At 37.5% G+C, this 23,325-nt stretch overlaps 1 non-coding gene across 1 annotated transcript; it reads right to left on the bottom strand.

Annotated features, from left to right (window-relative positions):
- Nucleotides 1-23,161: 23,161 nt before the first annotated feature.
- LOC122305853 lies at nt 23,162-23,268 on the bottom strand. The gene has a single exon (XR_006241278.1). It is a non-coding gene; the product is annotated as a small nucleolar RNA R71 (small nucleolar RNA).
- Nucleotides 23,269-23,325: the final 57 nt, after the last annotated feature.

Here is a 23,325-nt window from a genome sequence, read left to right on the forward strand (position 1 = left end):
CACCCACGGCCAACCACCACTTCCAATAGCTTCACAATCATCCCTAGACCATTCCCTATCGATCCCAAGCCTTGGTTTGTCCCCGTTCAAAAGTGGGTATTTCACAACCCACGGCCACAGTGAATTTTCACTGTAACGTTGCTTTTTCACCGCCGTTTGCAACGCCGGGTGTCTTCTAAAATTACCGTATAGCGCTGTAAGTATTTTCCAAATCCTATTTTCAAATTTAAATATATATCGCTCATTCAATTTATTTTATCTGCTGGTTAGTTGATTCCGGACTGAGTCCAAGGAGTTCGGGGGTCGGATGGATAGAGGACGGAGTTGCTTGATTTATTGTTTTATAGTTAGTTGTTTGTTTTGTGCATTGATAATTGCATTTGCATGGTGCATGCACGTGTATTTTATTTTATTTGAGAAATCCTGTTTTGTTGGCGTGAGTGGGTTTTCGAGTGCGTGTGTCTCACGAGCCCAAGCCAGGATGGGTTATTATCTCGGTGGAGCTCCTCTAGTCACTCGGGAGTGGATAATACTGAGTGACGTCCCCTGAGTTGTCGCTGGGCGACTACGGGAGCGGGGCTAGAGGATGGCCTGGCCAGGTACGCGCTGGGCGCGAGTCTGGGCATCTCTCGTTTAGGTGTCACATGCGTAGTCGTTACTTGCGGTGTGGCACAGAGCCAGGGTGTGCGGATGATCCCTAGGGGAGATCATGGTGCATGCAAAACCGGATTGTTTTTATGGTTTTCGGATGTGGGCCATTTTCTGGGAAAATGGCGATGTTGGTTTTTCGAGGCTTTTGATCCATTTTCTGGGAAAATGGTGGTTTGGGCCTTTATCTGGGATAATGGCGAGGCGTGGTTTTTAAGGATATGTTTTTATGGGCCAAATGGGTTTTTTTTTGCGTGCGTGGTAAAAATGTGGTTTTGCGGGACATGTGCATTGGCTTTTCTTGCATCCATGTTGCTTGAGTTCTATGTGTTTTTATCTGGTGGTGTTTGGGTTTTACTTACCTGCGGCACCATTTTTGGTTTCGTAGCTTTTGGTGCAGAGTTTGAGGATGAGGAGGAGGAGGCTGAGCCCGAGGATGCGGCTCCGCCGGGTTGTTGATGTTATGCTTTGTATTTGATATTATATTATATGCATGTTTTGTAATATTTTATTTATGTACGTTTTGGAATAGCTTTGTATTAAACAAGAAAAATTCTGGTACTTAGTTATTGAATTGCTTTTCGCTGCGTATTTCTCGTGCACATTGTTGTTTTTGCACACACTTGGCACACGTTGTTAGGGTGGTGACCTGGGATGTCATCATCCGGACGTCTCGATTTCCCCGTGTCCGTGCGTGGGGATCTGGGGGCGTCACATAAACGAGTCGAGATTTCGGGTCGGGTCGAAAAAACGGACAGGTCGGGCAGCCGGTTTATTTGTACAGCCCTACTTGTCTTTGTATCATCAAACTTCGCGTGTAAAAGCAGGTCCGAGATTTGCCTTTTATATATTTTTTTTTTGCATTTTTCGAGCTATTTTTGGGCCTTATTTTGGTTTTAATAAGGAACAATTTTTCTTTTTTATCGAATTTTAAGTTGTAAATTCATCATTTTCTTTTGATACATGACCTCTCTTCTTTATATTTATTGATTTATTAGTGGTAAATTATAATCCAAATTTAAAGATGCGGTTTTTTCTTTTAATTTAACAAATGTTTTAATTTTAAGTATTTTGAATTTCCTGTTGTGAAAATGGGTTTGCTTCTCTTAATTTGCATTCAATGGATTTTTCATTTTTTTTAATTTCTAGATAATTGCCTGCTTTTAATCAAAGCAATACTTTATTTAGGTAGAGACCTAATCTGGTTTAATTAATGATGTTGCCCACACTAACAAAATAATGCTTTTTTTTTTTGTTATTATTGCCTATTTTTTACTATCTCCCCGGGTTTATTAATAATGTTTGTTTAGTATAGATGAAGATAGGTACATCAAAAGAGAGTCTCCTCTCATTTTTTTTTTTCTCTCTTAAGAGAAATCGAGGTGGTGTGAGTTTCTACTAAGTTTGATTAATATCTTCTTATTATACGGATTAGAGTGAGGTCTATCTCATGGGCACTATGGAGTATGGAGGGGATTGAAAAATTGTGGGATCATTTAAAACTTACAGAAGAGGAAGGTGAGATGATAGAGATAGAAATGGGAGTACTGGAGGATGGTCAAAATCAAGGCGAATATTGTATGATAGGAAAAGTTTGTACTGATCATTCGATAGGAAGGGCAATTTTAGAAACCTACATGGCAAAGATATGGCATCTGAGTAAGCTGGTGAAGTTCCAAGAAGTTGGACCGAATATTTTCACAATCGACTTTGCAACACATGTTGACAAACAACGAATTGAGGAAGGAAGGACATGGTTTTTTGACAACAATTTTTTTGTCATTATGCCATTTGATGGATTTACACAACCACAGAGGATGAATTTTAAGGGTGTAACCGGTCCGATTCAGTCCAGTTTTGGATAAAATCTAGGGCTGAATCGATATGTATCTGTTTTGCATTTTCAAAAACTGATTACACACTGATTACTCCCCCTAGACCGATATGTCCGGTTTTACCGGTTCCTGTCTGGTTTTTCGGTTTTAATATATTAAGTAAATTAATATTACTAATGTATTTATCAAAAGAAATATATTGAGAATTTATTAGGAAATAAAATGTATTTAATATATATTTTATATTTAAAACATATAATTAAATAAATATTCATGTTTAAGATTAAAATATTATGTTATAAATTATAATATATTATTTCATACATAATTATATATATTATATATTATATTAAAAATTAACAAAAAATATATATAATATATGAACCGGTCCGATCCGGTGTTGAAAAACATAAAACCGATTCCGTACTAGATTTGACCGGTTTTTAAAATCAAAGAACCGATTCCAAACCGAACCGGTCAAAAATCGGACCAAACCAACTGGGCCAGTCTGGTCCTGGCTGGTTTTCCGATTTGTCGGTTTATTCTTACACCCCTAATGAATTTCAATCATGTTGCTCTATGGATATAAATGTATAATCTACCCTTGGCCTATATGATAAAGAAGAAAAAATTGGTAAATCAATTGGGATAGTGGAGGACGTGGATGTGGAAAATGATGGAGTGGGTTGGGGTACATTTTTAAGGGTCAAAATCATGATTGATCTCACTAAACCTATTACAAGAGGCAGATTGATTACAATGAATGGCTCAAAGCTCTAGGTCCCTTTAAAGTATGAGTTGTAAAAAGTCTATTTTCAGTGTGGTCGGGTTGTTCATGAGAAAAAGACTTGCCAGCAAACAGAGAACAATAGTCAGTTATCAAAATCAGTTTGGGCCATGGTTGCGAGTAGAAGCACCAGGGAGAAGGAGCATTGAGTTCAATTCTAGAAATGGTAGATGGGATGATGAAGTTTTTCCAAACAACATGTTCGGAAGAAATTTGTTGTTTGGAATGACTTCAAAGTCTGGTGACCTGAGTTTTGTTCGGAAGGAATTAGAGGAAGGAAACAGTTTTGGAAATAGCTGCAAATCAGGACCAAAGCGGTGATCAAGGTGGATGGCTTTGTGATGAGTCCAGGAATATGGAAAGGGCTATAAAGGGAAACATAGAAACGATCATGGGACTCATGGTGGCATTAATGAAAGGAAGGAATCACGATTCTTTCCAAATGAAGGTCTGGATGGTGCTACATATTCTGAAGGTATTAGTAAGGATGTCAATTTGGGCTTTTCTGATCATCTGCTTGGGCCTATCCCTTAATGGGCTATCTTAGGACCATGCAAAGCCTTAACTAAAGGAGGCCTCTTTGCGGCGACGTGACTTAGAGGAAAATAATCGAGTTCCATCCTAGAAAGAGAAGGCTATGGTGGTAAATTATGAATTGGTGAATGTTTATCAAGATCAATAGAGGCAGCTAGAAAAGCCGCAAAGTAGTGTTAGAGGGAAATGGAAGAGACGGGCTTGAGAATCAAGTATGGTTTTTGGTATTCTAATTCACTCTCAATGCAAAAGGCGAAATCGGATATAAGTGGGGTCCTTGAATTCCTAGTTGGGGGTAGTGAAAAGGAATAGAGTGGGGGAAGAAAACAGTGGCCATGGTGAAGTGGGTCTCTATCCTCTATCTTCAAGGGACGGAGAGAACTTGGAGATGGGAAACACAAAAGCTATATTGGTGATGGTTGGGAACTAGCCTCGCCAAAAGTAATGAATATCTTAAGTTGGAATTTTTGTGGGCTTAGGAACCAACAAGGAATTCGTGCCCTTTGAGACCTAGTCAAGAAGGAAGCTCCAATTATTCTTTTTGTGCAAGAAACAAAGTTGGCCGTGAAGAGAGTAGAAAAGCTAAAGTATTATTCTTTGGGCTTTGAGAATTGTTTGGTTGTTGATAGTGTAGGTCGTAGTGGTGGTTTGGCTTTGTTCTAGAAGAAAGAGATTACTTTGATGGTTTCAAAATTTTCTAAGTTGCATATTAATGCTTGTGTTAAGGAAGACTGTGATAGTAGGAAATGGAAGCTTATTGGTATTTATGGGAATCCTGATACAAACTATAGGCTTGAAACTTGGAATCTTATATGCACTTTTAAGGCTTCCAATGATCGAGCTTGTAAGTCGCCGTGTGCAAACTGGGGGGATTGCCTTGCAGGTAGGTGAAAATGGAGAAGAAGGAAAAATCAAAGGGTGTCGGACTCGGGATTCTAAACCAGGAAGTGGAGAAGGGGGGGGGGAAAGCAAATCTTTTCTTGTGTTCAGCACCTTAGACTTGATTCCCAGCGATTTACCACCATCACAACATTTTATTTATTATTGCGACGATTTGTTTCGTCGCTATATGGTCATAAATTGTTGCAAAAACAAAGTTATTGAACCACTGCCTTCTAATTGCAATTTGATGTTAAAAATGAGCAACGAATTAAAATTCATTGCAATTTATCACTTATTGCGGTAATTTTATTTGCAACGATAATAAAATCGCCACAATAGGCTTTTTTTTTTTGTAGTAAATAATTAACACATACTAATATAGTATTGAATTTAATTATAGTCTATATAAGTTCCTGATTTTTTATATCAGTATATATAATAAAAATGTGTACAAATGTATTTACAAAAAGAATATATATATATATTATAATTTATTATGCCAAAAATATATTTATCATTGATATATATATATCAAAAGTAAGTTTATATTAATAACTTAATATTAATATTTATGTTTAGAATTAAAATTTTATGTTATATTAAAACTTATAAAATTAATTTTATGTTATATCAGATGTAATATTAATTTTATGTTATAAGACTAATAAACTTTAATAATAAGATTAGAATTTCATATTATAAGATTAATACATTTGAATAATAAGACAAGTTGTTTCTTAGAAATTGAAGAAAAAAAAAAAAACCTATGCCTCAATGTATGGATTAGTATAGACTTTGTTCGTGAATATCAAGTGCTAATCTCTGTGATTTTCAGAAACTGAGCACTATAATAGATAATGCCATGGAAGTCTGCATTGAGAAAGGTAATTTCAACATATTTCTTTCACTACAACAAAAATTAGATTTAGTTACAGACGAAACTGTCACAAGAAATGGAAAAAACGTCATGAAATACATTAGGTGACGGTTATAAACTGTCACCCCACCGTCACAAAATGTGCGTCACAGAATACATATGGTGATAGTTTACTGTACAAGCATCACTAAAAATATTTTTAGTGACGGTTTGTGATGTGTCTTTTTATATAACGTTCGAACGTTTGATTTTCTGTGACGATTAGAATCTGTCACAGAATATAACGTTCAAACATAAAGCAGACCAATTGACATCCTAATGAGAGCAGGTAACATTTGTTGATTACCGTTCGAACGTATTATATTTATGTTCGAACGTTTATATGTTCGAACGTTACGTTCGAATTTAGATTCCAACGTAAAGGAAACAATGTCTGAACGTTCGCATCGTAACGTTCAAACGTTCTTTCCAATGTTAAGAAACTAGAGTTCGAACGCAAGAAGTACGTTCGGAGCTTTGGAATGTTAAAAGTTTAAACATTCGAACGTAAGTTTCAATCGTTGTTGTAAAGGTTCGAATGTTATGTGTGATAATGTTCGAACGTGTGTTCGAATGTGGAATACTGTTTAAACATTTTTATTTACATTCGAACGTACATATCAGAAATACTAAACTCATCCCATTAATAAACATACCAATTGTATCATATTACATAACATATTTCACAACCAACAATGTTTGTATTTGTTTTCCATGTAGATATTAAAAATTTAATACACTAATAAAATTCATTTTTTTTTTCTTTCCTTGTCCACCACGATTCTGTTGTAGTGACATAACACGCTCCATTTGCAGCATCATCTTCCGCTGCACTTGCTCTTGGACCTCACTACGTATTCTTTCCTCCTGGTCTCTTTGTTGATCCTGCAAATGAGTCTCTAAATGAGACTGTCGCTCTAAAAGGAACTCTAACTCTTGCTGTCTGGACCTCATATACTCATTCTCGCGCCATGCAGCTTCTAACTCTTTGCTAAGATTAATAATTTGTGAAGTCGATGAGGTTGAGGAGGATGAACCGGAATGCTTGAAAGATCATCCCAAACCTCTTGCCATACTAGAGTTGGGCCCGAGCACTTGTGTGAAAATGTCTATGTCACTAGTAGAGGATTCCCCAGAAGCTGAGTGCAACTCCATCATTTTTCCCTGCAGTTTGAAAGATCAAAACATACAAATTAATAACGTAATAAAAGAAATACAAATAAAAAAGAATTTAACCATATGTTGCATAATTTATTTAACAAAATGAACACCGCTTACATAATTAATTGCAGCGGTAAGATCCATCCACTCACTATGCTCATTAGTGTGAGCAGCAGTATAAACATTAATGAGGGAAAAGTTTTCAGGATCATCACATTTCTAACAAAACGACATTAGCAAATTTAAAAAGATAGTGTTAGTACTTATATAAAAGAATAACATGAAAATAAATGAATTATATAGTTTATTAATTACCATTTTTTCAACAAAATGATGGAATGATCTTGAACCAGCACGATGGTGAATAGTCAGAGCGGGTCTATTATGTGCATTTGTAGAACTTAAGTGCTACAAATGCACAGTAAGAATGTTAATTGTAATATATATATATACATATAAGATAAACAACAAATATTAATGTAAATAATTAATGGAAATAAATCTAGAATACCTGATATTCTGGAGATGCAAAAAGATCACAACACTTTATCCAGTCGTCTAACTTCATCTGCTGGAAAGGTGACTGTGCAACCTCTTCAAATGACTCAAACTTCTTGAAGTGATCGTGACATTGTCCCTTGTGACGTCGGAATAGTGTAGTCATTAACTCATTCACAGTTCTTAAATCCTCGCTACGACCAAAGTCGAGGTCAAATTCATCCTAATTATAAATTAATTAGGTAAAAAATATGATATACGAATGTAGGTGAAAGAAATGAACTGTCAAAGTAAACTCACCAGCACACGACTCCGAATGTGTTCCTTAATCTCATTCGGCACATCTCGCCAGGAGCGCACATAAAATGGAGCATAAGCTCGGACTACTGTACCAATATAGGAGGAAAGCGCTGCTGCACTATCATCTACTCCTCCAGTGGAATTATCAGGAATTGTGACTTTCAGTTTGCCATGCCTTCGGTTTTTCTCAAGTGAGATGCCGCGTGTATAGCCACGACCGCAACGAGCGAATGCATCAACTAATGTAGATAATGTGTATAATTTTTATACTAATATAGTTATTGAGACAAAAATATTAAATATATAAATAATTTTCAACGACATTTCCTTATTAGTAGGTGTCGACTGGGCATCGTTCTCTATAGTGTTAACTTTATCTTCAGGAACGGACTCTTCAGGTGGGGAGTCCTCAACGGGTTCGGGACTTGGACTTGGTGGAGGAGGCACATTTCTTCTTTGTCTTTTTGGCGGCATACTTGAAATTAATTATATATACCAAAAAAATTTAATTAGATGAAATTAATTATTATTATAAAATTCTATACTCATATGAATAAAGTTTTTAGTACTTTTAGTCTTCATCTTCGGATGTATTTTCCATGCTTGTTTCAGAATCTCTCTCTATAACATCTTCATCATCTTCATCAACCTCTTCTTCGTCCTCCTTATCCACTTCCCCTCCGGATTCTTCTTCGTCTTCTTCTTCTGACTCTTCTACTTCTTTTCACTTTCTTGAATTGAATGATCATTTAATATAGACGGATCGAGATGGATGAGTGGGACGTCATCTCTACATAAGGGGAGCAACTCGAGTGTACCAAGGTCAACAAATAAGTTAATACCCCCTCCATCTTCTTGGTAGGCCTCTACATTCGGAGTGTCATCTTCATCTCCACTAGTATCGTAATCTGCATTCATTCCTACTTCATATATATTTCGAGGGACAAATTTTTGTACGACTTGCCAAGTTATCTCTCCACTATCTCCATCAGCATTTTTCATTAGATCAATCAAGTAATAGATTTGAGTAGCTTGACAAGCCAATACAAATGGATCATCTTCATATCATTTATATGCAGTATGTACACTCATAAAATGATTATCCCTATATATTGAAACCCGACCACCGCCTAGATACCACCAATCACATTTAAAGACATTTCAATCCGATAATATCACGAATGACACCATAATAATCAATATCATCTGTTCCATGACTACCCTCGACCAACACACCACAGTTTTGAATCTTTCTATTACGTTCAGTCCAAAGTATGGAATCTATAACCTCGAACCGTGCATGCAGTGTATCGAAGTGCTCTATTTGAAGGACCACGAGCCAATGCATACAATTGAAAAGAGACAGATTCGGGATCACGAGCACGTTGTTCCAAAATCTAACAATTCAAATAATGTTATTAGTTAAATATTACCTAGAGTTAAAACTTTTATAATTTAACATATCAAGTAGAGTTTAGTTCATACACGTTGTTCAAACCATCCAGAAAATTCTTCCTCATGTCTTGCCACTATATTCTTTACGCCTTCCGTCTTAAGTTTGTCCATGTGCTCACTGTATGTATATATATGCAAAATCATATTATTTTATATCACAAAAGTTATAGTTAACCTCATTGAATCTAGAAATATTCAAACCTTTTACAACGACATACCTGAGATAGTCTTCAATCTCCCGACAATTATTTAGCACGTACCACCGAACTTTACCCAACTCTGTATCAAGTAAATCGTAACCCATTTGTGCACCCAAGGGTCATACATTCTGAGAAAACACTGATAGCTCACGAGGAGGCAGAGCAGTAAGATCAGCATTTCGCTCTTGACGATTAAATCGTGTCTCAACACCAAGAAGATATAAAGAGCAAAATGTTAACCATTCATCGTGTATATAGGCCTCTGTTATTGAACTCTCAGCTCTGGCTTTATTCCCAACAGTACACTTCAGTAGACCCAAATATCTTTCAACTGGATACATCCAACAAAACTGCACCAGTCCACCCAACATTATCTCTCGGGGTAAATGTATTGCTAAATGGACCATGACATCAGAAAATGATGGTGGAAAGATCTGCTCGAATTTACATAATATAGTAGCAATGTCTTCTTCCAGTTTCTGCAGCATATCTCGCTTTACTACCCGAGCACACAAATCCTTAAAAAACATACATAGTTCGGTTATGGCAACACGTATGGCAAATGTTAGCTTCCCACGAATTCCCACTGGTAATAACTTCTGCAAAAATACATGATAGTCATGACTTTTCAATCCACCAATTTTCCAGTCATCAGGGCTTACGCATCTACTGATATTTGAAGCATAACCATCTAGCAGCTTCACACCTTGCAACCACCTACAGAAGTCCATCCTCTCCTCCCTTGTCATCGTAAAACATGCATGCGGCATGACCACCCTATCACCTTCCACCCGTAAATGTAGATTATGTTTCATTCCCATTCTCTCAAGATTTTTCCTCGTCTTAATCGTATCTTTCATCTTTTTACTAATGCTCATCAATGTACCCAGTATATTATCACAAATATTCTTCTCTATGTGCATTACATCCAAACTATGTCGTAACATGCAGGATGACTAATACGGCAAGTCAAAAAACATACTACGCTTTGTCCAATTCAATTCTGCCGCACCTCGTTTTCTCTTATTCTTTCCCCGACCTTTACCAAAATTGTTCGCTGCCACATGTATCAATTGTTCCAGTATCTCTTCCCCAAACAACTCATTTGGCACAATTCTATCATCTACTCGCCCATCAAACTTAGCGGATTCTGTTCTCCATGCATGATTTTTTGGTAGATAACGTCGATGACCCATGAAACACAACTTTTAGAATATTTTAACCACTTACTAGTAGTTTCTTTATTACACGTTGGACATGCTAACTTCCCTTTAGTACTCCAGGCGGAAAGATTCTCATGTACTGGAAAGTCATTTATCGTCCACATTACCACAACATGCATCTGAAAAGTTGTCGACGTCGATGCATCATAAGTTCTAACACCTGTTTCCCATAACTCTTTCAGCTCTTCAATTAACGGCTGCATATATACGTAAATGTCATGCCGAGGTGATCTCAGGCCAGGGATAAGTAAAGTTAACAAAAAGTTGGGCGCCTTCATGCACCTCCATGGTGGAAGGTTGTACGGAATCAACACTACAGGCCAAGTGCTATAACTTGTACTCATATTTCCAAAAGGGTTGAATCCATCTGTTGTGAGTCCCAGACGCACGTTCCGAGCTTCTATCCCAAGCTCTGGATACTAATTATTGAAAGATTGCCACGCAAGTGAGTCAGTTGGGTGCCTCATAAATCCGTTATTATTAACTCTTTTCTCCTTGTGCCACTTCATATCTTGAGCTGTTTTCTTACACATATATAATCTTTGCAACCTAGGTCTCAATGGAAAATATCGCAAGACTTTAATTGGAAGGCTTTTCTTACCCTTCCACCTCGACTCTCTACATACAGGACATTCTTGTTTCTCTTCGTTCTCCTTCCAAAATAAAACATAATCATTCTTGCATGCATGTATAGACTTATACTCAAATCCTAATCCCTTTCTCAACTGTTTCACTTCATAAAAGTTCTTTGGCAATGCGGACCCTTCAGGAAGCACTTCATTAAATAAGTCTAATACTATGTTTATTGCTTTGGTCGACATCCCACACAATGACTTAATGTGAAGCAACCATACAATAAACGACATTTTGGAATGTTTTGTACAGCATGGATACAGTTCGCGCTTTGCATCTTCCCACATTGCAGGAAAATTCCCAGAATCATTCCCTCAACCACTTGAGGCATTGTCGTCAACCTCATCCATAAACATCCCAGCTCCAATATCACTCAACATCTCCTCCCTCTCATCTCGCTCATAATCGTCATCCATGTGCCCCGAATAATTCGGATGACTGAATAATCTATCCGCTGATTGTGTATACGGCTCACCATGCAGTACCCATCGAGTATACCTCAAATCCATACCATTCACAAATATATGACTTTCAACTTCATCCAACCCTATCGCACACAAATTTTTACAACCTCGACATGGACACTTAATATAACCTCGACTATCAGCAAAGGCCCTTGTAAAATTAATAAAGGTTCTTACTCCACGTGCATAGGGTATATAATCCTTTCCAAGTCTATCGCCTAGCCGCATCCAACTTTTATTCATTTCTATAAACATCTAATTATTAGTAACACGTATTATACTATAATACACATGCATGTCATGCTCCCATTCAAATTACTCTTTCTCAAGGTAGTTGGTCCTATCCCATTCGAGATTATATTATCCATATTGCACAAGTTCCGTCACTCTACTACTTTCCACCTCAGTAGAAATTTCGGCAGCATCTCCCCATAGTTCTCCAAGTATACATGTTCACATAGAGGGATTGTGACCCTATGAACAGTATACCCGAAGATCAATAAAGAAGGATACCAAAACTTCATACTAAAAGTGTTCAGTAGGAATAACATGAATGTGCAATACAGCTAATATAATCTCAAACTGTCCACACTAGACAATTCAAGAATTAGTGTACACCTAAATGTACACTAATTCCCAAATGGGTCTAAGGTTATTTATGCAATGTCATACAATATCTTACAAAAAACACTACCAACAATACCTGAACCATGTTCATTGAATTAAAAACTACAAACAAGAATTCCCATGTGTTATATATTGTTAAACAAAAGTTTAGATAGAAGAATATACTCACACACTACCTTTCTTGTAGAGAAGGGTTGAGAATTACCTTAAAGAACATGCCTAACAAGAATGTCCAATTACTAAACTGTCACAAACTATTCGACCTTTACAACCCTCAAGGCCGGATAGAATTTGAGAGTCAAGTAACTTGACAGACATTTCTTCAAGATAATTCTTAACCCTTTCTCTACAAGACAGGGAAGGTTATGAGCATATTTACAATATCTCTCTCTAGTTTAACAAAATAACACAACTATTATCTCACTATATTTATTATAGATAAATACTATATATTTTTTTTTATTATACTTATGGATTCTTAATCTAATAAATTTTAATGTTATTATATAAGTACTATTATATGTTATAGTACTTATTTATTTCTTTTTTTTTTTATAGGAAAGTATAAATTTTATTCATCAAACTCAAGCATTACAAAGTTGAATCAACCCAAATAGCTTGGGAGATACAATCTGGAATTGAGTTCCACCAAATACATATATCATCTAAATTCCATGCAAAACGAGCCAAAGCATGAGCAACTCCATTTGCTTCCCTTCCCTTATGGTGAATGGACCAATTTTGATACCTTTGAAGCATAGTCTTAACCTCTTTAATCAATCCACCCCATAAAGTAGTAGAATACCCTTCCTTCTCCAGCTCTTGAACTGCTAACAAAGAATCAGACTCTACTCGAAGAGCTGTAATTCCAAGGGACACACATAATTGCAAACCCCTTAACATAGCAAGAAGTTCAATTTCCATAGGATCGGCTATAACAGGTTCAGATTTGCTTCCTGCAAATATAACCTTCCCTTCCTTGTCACGCAACACAGCACCAATACCAGCTTTACATTGATCACTAAAGAGAGCGCCATCAATGTTCAACTTCAAAACACCTTCTGGAGGAGGCTGCCATTGACACTTGTACTTGTGTTTGATCTTCGTGGCCTCTATTGTAGCTTTATGTTCCTGGTATAAGGTAAAAGCATGTTCCATCACTTGCTGAATTGATAGAATGTTTCCCTTATATATACTCTGATTCCTTCTATACCAAAGCCCCCATGCAAGTAGGAAAAACTTCTCTAACTCTCCTGTTCTTCTTCTTTTAATTATAGCAATAGCTAATTGTATGATTTGCATCCTTTCTGTTACTTGAATTATAGAAGGGAATACCTATAACCAACAATTAACAACAGCAGGACAATAAATCAGTGCATGAGGTAGATCTTCATCTTCTGTTTGGTAGCAGTAACAGGTAGCTTCTTCTATCACTCCTCGACTCTTCAAGTTTTGAAAAGTTGGAAGAATGTTCTTACACATTCTCCATGCAAAAACCTTAACTCTTTGAGGAACATGCAACTTCCATAAGTGCTTCCATAATAATTTTTCATCTTCTGCTCTGGAACTTTCAGCCTCATCTCCATTCTGCTCAATAGTCTTGAAAAATTCATATGCACTTTTAACACTGAAAATTCCACTTATCTCATGTTCCCATATGCGTATGTCAGGTATATTATCCATAGGCAATCGAATACTTAAAACTTCAGTAGCTTCTCTTGCTGGCAAAACACTTCTCACCTTCTCAACATCCCAACTATTCTGTTCTGGCATCATCAAAGAAGATACTTTATGTAATCCTGCTTCAGGAGGAATATCAACCACCATGGATAGCAACTTTTGTTTTGGTAACCAATAATTAGTCCAAATATTTATGGATAGACCATTGCCAACCCTCCACCTGCACCCTTTTAGCAAACTGTTCTTAGTTTCCCAAATACCTCTCCATAGATAAGAAGGATTCACACCCAATCTTGAGTCAAAAAAACTAGTTGTTGGGAAGTATCTTGCTTTAAAAATCTTATGTAAAAGGGAAGATTCTTCATGCATTATCCTCCATCCTTGCTTGGCTAGCAGGGCTTTATTAAACATTTGAACACTTCTAAACCCCATACCTCCTTCCATCTTTGACTCACACATCCTCCTCCATCTAATCCAGCTTAATTTTCTTTCATCTTGCTTCTGACCCCACCAGAATCTTGCCATTAAGCTCTCAAGTTCAACACATAGGGACTTAGGCAATTTAAAACAGCTCATAGTATAAGTAGGTATAGATAGAGCTACAACTTTCAGCAACACTTCTTTTCCTCCTTGTGATAAAAGTTTTTCCTTCCAACCTTGTAATTTAGACCATACCCGATGCTTCAACACTGAAAAAGCTTGGTACTTTCCTCTTCCAACCATAGGTGGCAATCCAAGATATTTCTCATATTGCTGAAAGTGAGTAACACCCCAAAACTGCATAATCTCCATTCTCGGGGCTGAAAGTACATTGTGACTGAAAACCATTGAAGTCTTTGCTCTATTGATCTTCTGTCCAGATGCTTTTTCATATATATCAAGTCTATGTTGCAAAACTGAGCAAGATTGCATATTAGCTCTACAGAATAGAATACTATCATTTGCAAACAGTAGGTGATTCAGCTTAGGAGCACCTCTATACTTGAAAGCCTTCAATCTGTTGTTGCACATTTGCCTTGTTCAGCAATGTTATGAGACCCTCAGTACATAGTAGGAATAGATATGGAGAGATGAGATCCCCTTGTCTTAGTCCACGAGTTGGTTGAATTGGCCCTTTAGGTTCTCCATTTACAAGAATAGAAAAGGAGACTGTTGTGACACAAAACATCAGCAATTGAATCCATTTTGAGCCGAACCCCATCTGTCTCATCACCTCCTCAAGATACTTCCATTCGATTCGATCATAAGCTTTGCTCATATCCAGCTTTAGAGACATGAATCCATCTTTACCACTCCTCTTCCTTCTTAAAAAGTGCACCATTTCATATGCCACAAGAACATTATATTTCCTGGTACAAAAGCTGTCTATAATGGAGAAATAACAGTAGGCAAAACTGACTTTAGTCTATTTGCTAAGACCTTTGAGATTAACTTATAAATAACATTACACAAACTGATAGGCCTATAGTCAGAAACAAATTCTGGTAGTTTCTTCTTAGAGATCAATGTGATAAAAGTATGATTAATCTCCAAAGGGAATGAACCACTGTTAAGAGCTTTAAGCATTACATGAGTGACATCAGTACCAACAATAGACCAGAATTTTTGATAAAAGATAAAGGCCATTCCATCGGGTCCAGGTGCTTTTGTAGGGTGCATTTCATCTAATGCTCTCTTGACTTCCTCAGCTGTGAAAGTTGCATCAAGTTGTTCTACCATCTGAGGATCAATTCTACCATTTAGATCTTGCAAGAAATCCATATTGCCTAGTTCCTCAGCTGCTGCAAAAAGATTATGAAAATACTCATTAATAACTCTATCTCTGGCCTCATGGACTTGCCACCTTCCAGTTGAGCCTTTTACCCCTTTAATGAAATTCTTCTTTTTCCTTTGGGATGCTTTATGGTGGAAAAATTTAGAATTCCTATCTCCCTCAGCCAACCACATAACCTTAAATCTCTATTTCCACATTATTTCACTTCTTTGCAGCCATTGTTGGACATCCTTTCTTGCCTGTTGAATATGTTGTCTATTCAGTGATAAAGGGTCAGTCTGGTGAGCCATTCTGAGTTTTTCTTGAGCCAACCTTAAACATCTTTGCACATTGCCAAAGCTTGCTCGATTCCAAAGTGACAGTTTTTCACTGCAGTACTCAATCTTCTTCATAACTATACTAAGTTCCTTTCTTCCTTCAACAGCTTTCCAAGCACCATCTACCACTTGCTTACATCCAGAATCTTCAATCCACATTGCCTCAAAATGAAACAATTTCCTACTTGGTCCCTCTTGCACCTCATCTGACAGTTTTAGAATAATAGGCTTATGGTATGAATAAGCCACTATTCCCTGAATGACCACATCCATTGGATAACAAGAGTGCCATTTCAAATTCGAAAAACATTTGTCAAGCCTCTCACTAATTGTCTGACCCTCTTCCCTCCCATTACACCAAGTAAAAGGACTGCCTCTAAACCCCATGTCACGCACTTGACATTCCTCAACAACATCTCTAAAAGCCTTCAATTGTCTTTCTGGTTTGGCTCTACCACCACTTTTCTCGTTATTACTCATGATCTCATTGAAATCTCCCAAAATAATCCAACCTATATCAGGATGAACTTTTAGAGACCTCAACAATGACCATGACTCATGCCTTTTACTCACTTCTGGTTGACCATAAAAGCCAGTCAGCCACCAAGAATCACCAATTACTCCTTCCTCAGTTACCTTAGCATGAATATGACACTTCAAAAAACTTTGAACTTTAACACTATATTTCTTCTTCCAATATAAAGCTATTCCTCCACTTCTCCCTTCACTACTTACAGCTAAACAACCAAAAAAACCCAATTTAAACTTCAACCTTTCCATAGCTCGAGAATGCATTCTGGTTTCTTGTAAAAATAAAATCTCAGGGGCTTCTTTTCTGACCAAGTCAGATAGAACTTGAATTCCCAATGGGTTCCCAAGCCCACGAGAATTCTAGCTTATGAAACTCATTGATCTCGGCAGTGCTGTTGTACAGCCACTGCCGATCCCAATTGTTTATTTCCTCTTCTAGAAAGAAATCCTTTATCAACATCATTGGATAAAACTGTGTACTTACCTCTTTTATGCCCACTTCCAAGTGCTTCATCATCAGCATTCCCCTCCAATGATCTCTTCCTTTTGACTTCTTCCTCAGCTTGGATTGGCAACTACTCAGTTGAGACATGATAAGCTGCCCTGGCTCTTTTCTTCCAAATGCTTCTGGTGCACCTTCTCTGCAATGGTTGAGCTTGATCACTTTGAGACTCATTCAGGTGGTCTTGAGTTACTTGGACAAACTTTGCACACTCCCCTCCATTTGCATTAGACAGCCCATATTCAGCCCCAATAGGCCCATTGGTAGGCCCAATATCACCTACTTTGTACATATGATCTTCAGTAATTACTTCAGCTTCAATATTCACAACAGGCGTTATAACATCAGAAGCTTCCTGCTGACTATTACATTCTGTAACTGATGCCTTTATTCCTACCTTTATACCTGAATGAATGCTCCCCTCATAATGGTGCAATGAATGAGAACTTATGTTACCTGTTGTGGCCTCAGCCACCACTGCACCACCAACCACCACCTTATTCTGCTCCTGCATCACCCCATTGTTCATGGCACCACCTTTGATGTTATGCTCCTGCAATGATTCCCATTTCCTCTTGAAACTGGACTCTGCCCGCAACCAAGCACCAAACTGAGGAGTTGCTTGAGGTTCCAATTGACAAGTGGAATTTTCATGTATGACTCTACCACATGTAAAACAAAATCTAGGGAGCTTCTCATACTGAATAGGACACCACACTTTAGTTCCTTGCACCGTGTAGGTCCTTCCTCAAGCCAGTGGTTTTTTTAGATCAATCATAATCTTGACTCTGAGGCAACTACCCCATCCTACCTCATCATGATCAACATCCACATCTAAAACATTGCCAATAGATCCACCCAACTTGACCCCATACTCCTTATTCATACCAAATAAAGGAAGATTATGGAATTGCACCCAGAAAGGTGCAACATCAAACTTCAAAGCCTGTACTGGAGTAATGCCATCAAATGGGATAATCACAAATAATTGGCCATAAAAAAACCATGGCCTTCCTGCTTCAATTCTTTCCTTATCAGCGTGAGTTGCAAAACTCAGCACAAACACATTCCTACCAACTTCCTTTAAGACAGCAGGTTTGCTAAGCCTCCAGATTCTTGCCATAGTCGACTCCACCACCTGCTTCCCCAGTTGTCTATCACACCATATTTTCCCTATCAAACTCAGATCACCCTTACTCTTCACCACTGAAAACCTCCACATCCTCCAACACAATTGATGCATCCTCCACCTCACTCAATCGTAGATTACACCACAGATTTTGCAAACCTTCCATACTAAACTAACACCACCGAGACTGGAAAAGAGACCACCCCTCAGGGACAAAACACCACCTCTATTATTCTCCCAAGAGAGAACCTTGAGAGAAAACTAGAGAGGAGACTCTGGACATTTCTATCTTTTTTATTCACAGACATACTCCAACCATACATACCACATTTTGGGATGGCCGCTCACACCTCTGGGGTTCGTGAAGGTCAAGCCAGTATCCTTTCATTGGATCTTTATTTCTTATTTACTAATATTATACTATATACTTTATTATAATTTGTATTATAATAGTTCTTAATCTAATAAATTTTAATTGTTATAGTATAATTATATTATACTATATAGTTTAATATAATTTGTATTATATTAGTTCTTAATCTAATAAATTTTAATTGTTATAGTATAATTATGTTATACTACATAATATAATATTATTTGTATTATATTAGTTCTTAATCTAATTTGTATTAGGGATTCTTAATCTAAAAAATCTTAATGTTATTATATAATTTCAAATATAATAAATATATTGCATATATTGCACAAGAAATAATCACACTACATAAATACTATAATATATATATATATATATAAATTCTTTAATCACACATATTACACAATAAACAATCCTTCACAGATATTACACAAATAATCCACAATAAACTATATATCAAAAATTTCACAATAACAATCCGTCAACAAAATTGACAACAAAATTTAATAATAGAGTTTAGTATAATATACCTTGTGCTCACAATATCCTCCTCTTACAAATCACAAGTTTTCAACAATCTACAACAAACAATCATTCAAAAAATTCACAAAACTAGGTAGTTAAATACATATAAAACAAATTGACAAATATAATATAAATTGTAAATACATTAACATTTGAAAAATTTACCTTACTTTCTCCTTTGGGAGGAAAAAACAAATACACAAAAAAAAAAAAAAACACAAAATCTCTCCCTAACTCAATCTATCTCACTCTAACCATCTCTCACTCTAACACTCTCTCTATCCTCTCTCACTCTAAGCCTCCTCTTCTTCCTCTCTCTCTCTCTCTAAAACTCTGTGTGCAGCTCTTAAATCCTTCACGCACAGGATGAAGCAAATGGATCTGCTTTCCCGTGCGTGAAAGTTTTATATTCTGCTTCTAATACAATAAACGTTCAGACGTTCATTAATGAACGTTCGAACGTTTCACTCTCTTGCTAACGTAATATATTGTACGTTCGAACTCTAAGTTATTCTGCCAAAATTCTAAACAATATGTTCGAACATATTTATAATCCCGCCCACGGCATCAATTTAACGTTCGAACGTAAATATAAAACGTTCAAATGTTTTAAGGTTCCAAACTTAAGCGGGAACAAACCCGCCCATTTTTCAAATACGTTCGAACGTATAACATGTATGTTCGAACGTATTGGTACTATAATGTTATATATTATTATATATAATATTATAGTATTTCATGTATACTCAATTTTCGTTGATTAAGTGAAAAAATAATCTTTATTAATTGTATATTATATATCATTTATTTAATATAGTATTTTATATATTATATATGTGATGACCCGCTTTTACGTGTATTTTCACTGAATTGTTGTTTTTATTTTAATTAATATATTGGTTTATTTATTTTAAATTAATGTATTTTAAATTGGTTTTAATTTATTTGATGTTGTGTTTAATTTATTTTAGTCGTTTTACAGTTTTTAATATCGTTTTTGGCGGATCGGTTTTTGGTCTCCGGAGTGAGGATTGGACCTCATTTCTTTTCTTTCCTCTTTTTCTTTTTCCCTTTTTCCTTTTCTTTTTCTTCTTTTCTTTCTTTTCTTTCTTTTTCTTCTTCTTTTTCTTCCCGTTTTCTCTCTCCCCGCGCAGCCCCCTTCTCCTACCCCTTCCCGTCGCCGCCCCTTTAACCGCCCATTTCTCCGCCGTCCGGCCACCGTTTAGTGCACTACCACCACCATTCTCTTCCCCTTCCACCAGAGATCATCCACACCAATTTTCAGAGCCATCGGACCAGCCGTTAGCCTTCAAGAGCCGCCGGAAGTCGCTGCACCTGCTCTGTTTTTGCCCCTGTCGCCGGTTGCTTTCGCAGGCCAGAACCGCCGCTCGCTGGCGGCGTGGCCTACACCACCCACCCAGTTTTCTTCCCCTCTCACCGGTGAACATCCCCACCAAGTTTCACCTCCATCCGAGCCACCGTTAGCCACCACGAGCTCCTCCAAGCCATACGGTTTTTCATCGTTTCCGGCGCCGTCGCACCACCTCCGGCCACCATCTTTTCACAGCTTCTTCCCCTACCTCTTACCGACCTAAACCACCAAATTCCAGCCTCGATCCATTGCCGGAGCAGCTCCCACGAGCTGAACTCCGTTCAGCCCCTTTTTGGCCTTCGACCGCCATTTCCACCACCACCCACGGCCAAACCTCGTTTCCTTTAGCTTCATAAATATCTCAAGACCATTCCCTATCAATTTTGTGCCTTGGTTTGTCCCCGTTTGAAAATGGGTAATTTATTACCCACGGCAACAGTGTAAATTACACTGTTACGTTGCTCTTCCTCTGCCGTTTGCAACGCCGCGAGCTTTCTAAAAATACCATATAGCGTTGTAAGTATTTTCCAAACTCTACTTTTAGATTTAAATATATTTTGCTCATTTAATAAATATTTTATCTGCTAGTTGGTTGATTCCAAACTGAGTCCGAGGAGTTCGGGGGTCAGATGGATGGAGGACAGAGTTGCTTGTTTTATTGAATTATGTTGGTTGATTATTTGTGTGCATTGATATAGCATTTACATGGTGCATGTACGTGTGTTTTTGTTTAATTGTGAAAAGCCTGTTTATTGGCGTAAGTGGACTTACGGGTGCGTGTGTATCACGACCCCAAGCCGGGATGGGGTATTATCTCGGTGGAGCTCCTCTGGTCACTCGGGAGCGGAATAAACTGAGTGATGTCCCCTGGGTTGTGACTTGCAAAAATTTCATATTGCAGATTTTACAAGTTCGCTCGAGCGGAGGCTTTTGGCCGCTCGAGCGAATTCAGGCAGATTCAAAGGCTCGACTGCCGCTCGACAGGGAGCTCGAGCGGGTTGCTGAAAAACGAAGATCGCTCGAGCGGAGACATTGGCCGCTCGAGCGAAATCAGGCAGAGTCGAACGCTCGATAGGATGCTCGAGCAAAATCAGACAGAGTCGGACGCTCGATGCGCGCTCGACACCCCGCTCGAGCGAACATCGTATTTTGACAGATTTTAGGTTTTCCGCCGTGACACCATATAAAAGCAATTTTTCACTCTAGGGCCGCGAGTTTTGACTGGAGAACACTCTTTGGGACAGAAAAATACAGCTAGAAGGATTCAATTCATTTCTTTTGGAGACGGAATTCCAATTATTGCACGTACGTTGGAATCATACACGAGCACGGACTAGAGAAAAGCGTTGAATCGTTCCCTTGAGCTTTTGACGACGAGTTGAGGCTGCAAGGAGGATTTTTCAGTGTTTATTTTCTTCTTTCCATCTTCTCAGAACAATTATGGTGAATTCGTTTATGTTGAATTCCATTTCTAGCATGAGCTAAATTTTCTTCATTCTAGGAAAACGATGTAACCTATTTCCGAACTATGCTTGATTGTCTATGCTAATTTAATGCAATTCTCTCTTTATTTATCTGATTTATTCTGAATTTATTGCTTCTAATTAACTGGCCATTGATCAGATGATAAGTAATCTTGTGATTTGCTATAGAAAGAGGGAATCATAGGGTAGATCTTGGATATTTCAGCATAGGTAAGTATAGAGATCGAAAGACTTGTATGAACCTATGTAGTCATTAAATCATTGATCTTATTGCGTTCTTGATTATTGAATTTGCATATTCTTGTGTGAATTGATAACCAAGAGTCAATTCCAATTGACTATCGAAAGAGGCTTTTGGATGAATTAGAGATTTGCTAATAGACAAAAGAGGTTTAAGTTAAATTAGCTGGATGAGAAAAGCATAGTGAAGAATTAGGTGAAATCGATTTCCTAGAAGTTTTCTTCCCCATTGAATTTGATCTTTGAACGTCAGTTTTCTTTTCTTTGCTTATTTCTCTTTGAGTTGATCTAGTTTTATTTGCAACTACAAAAACCTTAGCGATTCCTCTAGATAAAATTGAGATTAGTATAATTTTGGTATTTGGCAAGAGTAAGGTACCAATCCCTGAGGACTATACTCTTCTTATTACTTTACTATAAAACCACGATACTGTGCACTTGCAGTTTTGCACCGACCAAGTTTTTGGCGCCGTTGCCGGGGATTGGTTTATTCTTATTCTTTTTGTCAATATCGATACAAAGTAATCTTGGTTTTAATTTAGAATTTTATTTTAATTTGTTCTACAGGTGTGTTTTTGACATTGGATGCGCCGTGCTAGATCTCGTGATATTATTCCTGTTGATCCAGAGATTGAAAGAACTCTTAGATCACTAAGAAGAAATAAGATACTAGCCATGGCTGAAGAAGATCGTGAGGTACTACCACGCCCCTTGAAGGACTATGTACGGCCAGTTGTGAATGGAAATTACTCGAGCATAATGCGCCAACCAATCAATGCCAACAACTTTGAGCTCAAACCAGCTTTGATTAGCATGGTGCAGCAGGCTGAATTCAGCGGATCGCCACTGGATGGTCCCAATATTCATTTGGCTGTGTTCTTGGAGATTTGTGACACTGTGAAGATCAATGGTGTTACTGAAGACACCATTAGACTGAGATTGTTTCCTTTCTCTTTGAGGGACAAGGCTAGAGGTTGGCTACAATCTCTACAACCAGGAAGCATCGTTAGTTGGCAGGACATGGCTGAGAGGTTTCTTGCTAAATTCTTTCCTCCTGCAAAAACAGCCCAACTCAGGAGTGAGATTGGCCAGTTCAAGCAAAATGATTTTGAGTCACTCTATGAAGCGTGGGAGAGGTATAAAGACTTGGTTCGACGTTGCCCACAACATGGATTGCCAGATTGGTTGCAAGTTCAGATGTTCTATAATGGGTTAAATGGGCAAACTCGAAC

This window comes from Carya illinoinensis, chromosome 3 (genome assembly GCF_018687715.1).
Source record: "Carya illinoinensis cultivar Pawnee chromosome 3, C.illinoinensisPawnee_v1, whole genome shotgun sequence".
NCBI lineage: Eukaryota > Viridiplantae > Streptophyta > Magnoliopsida > Fagales > Juglandaceae > Carya > Carya illinoinensis.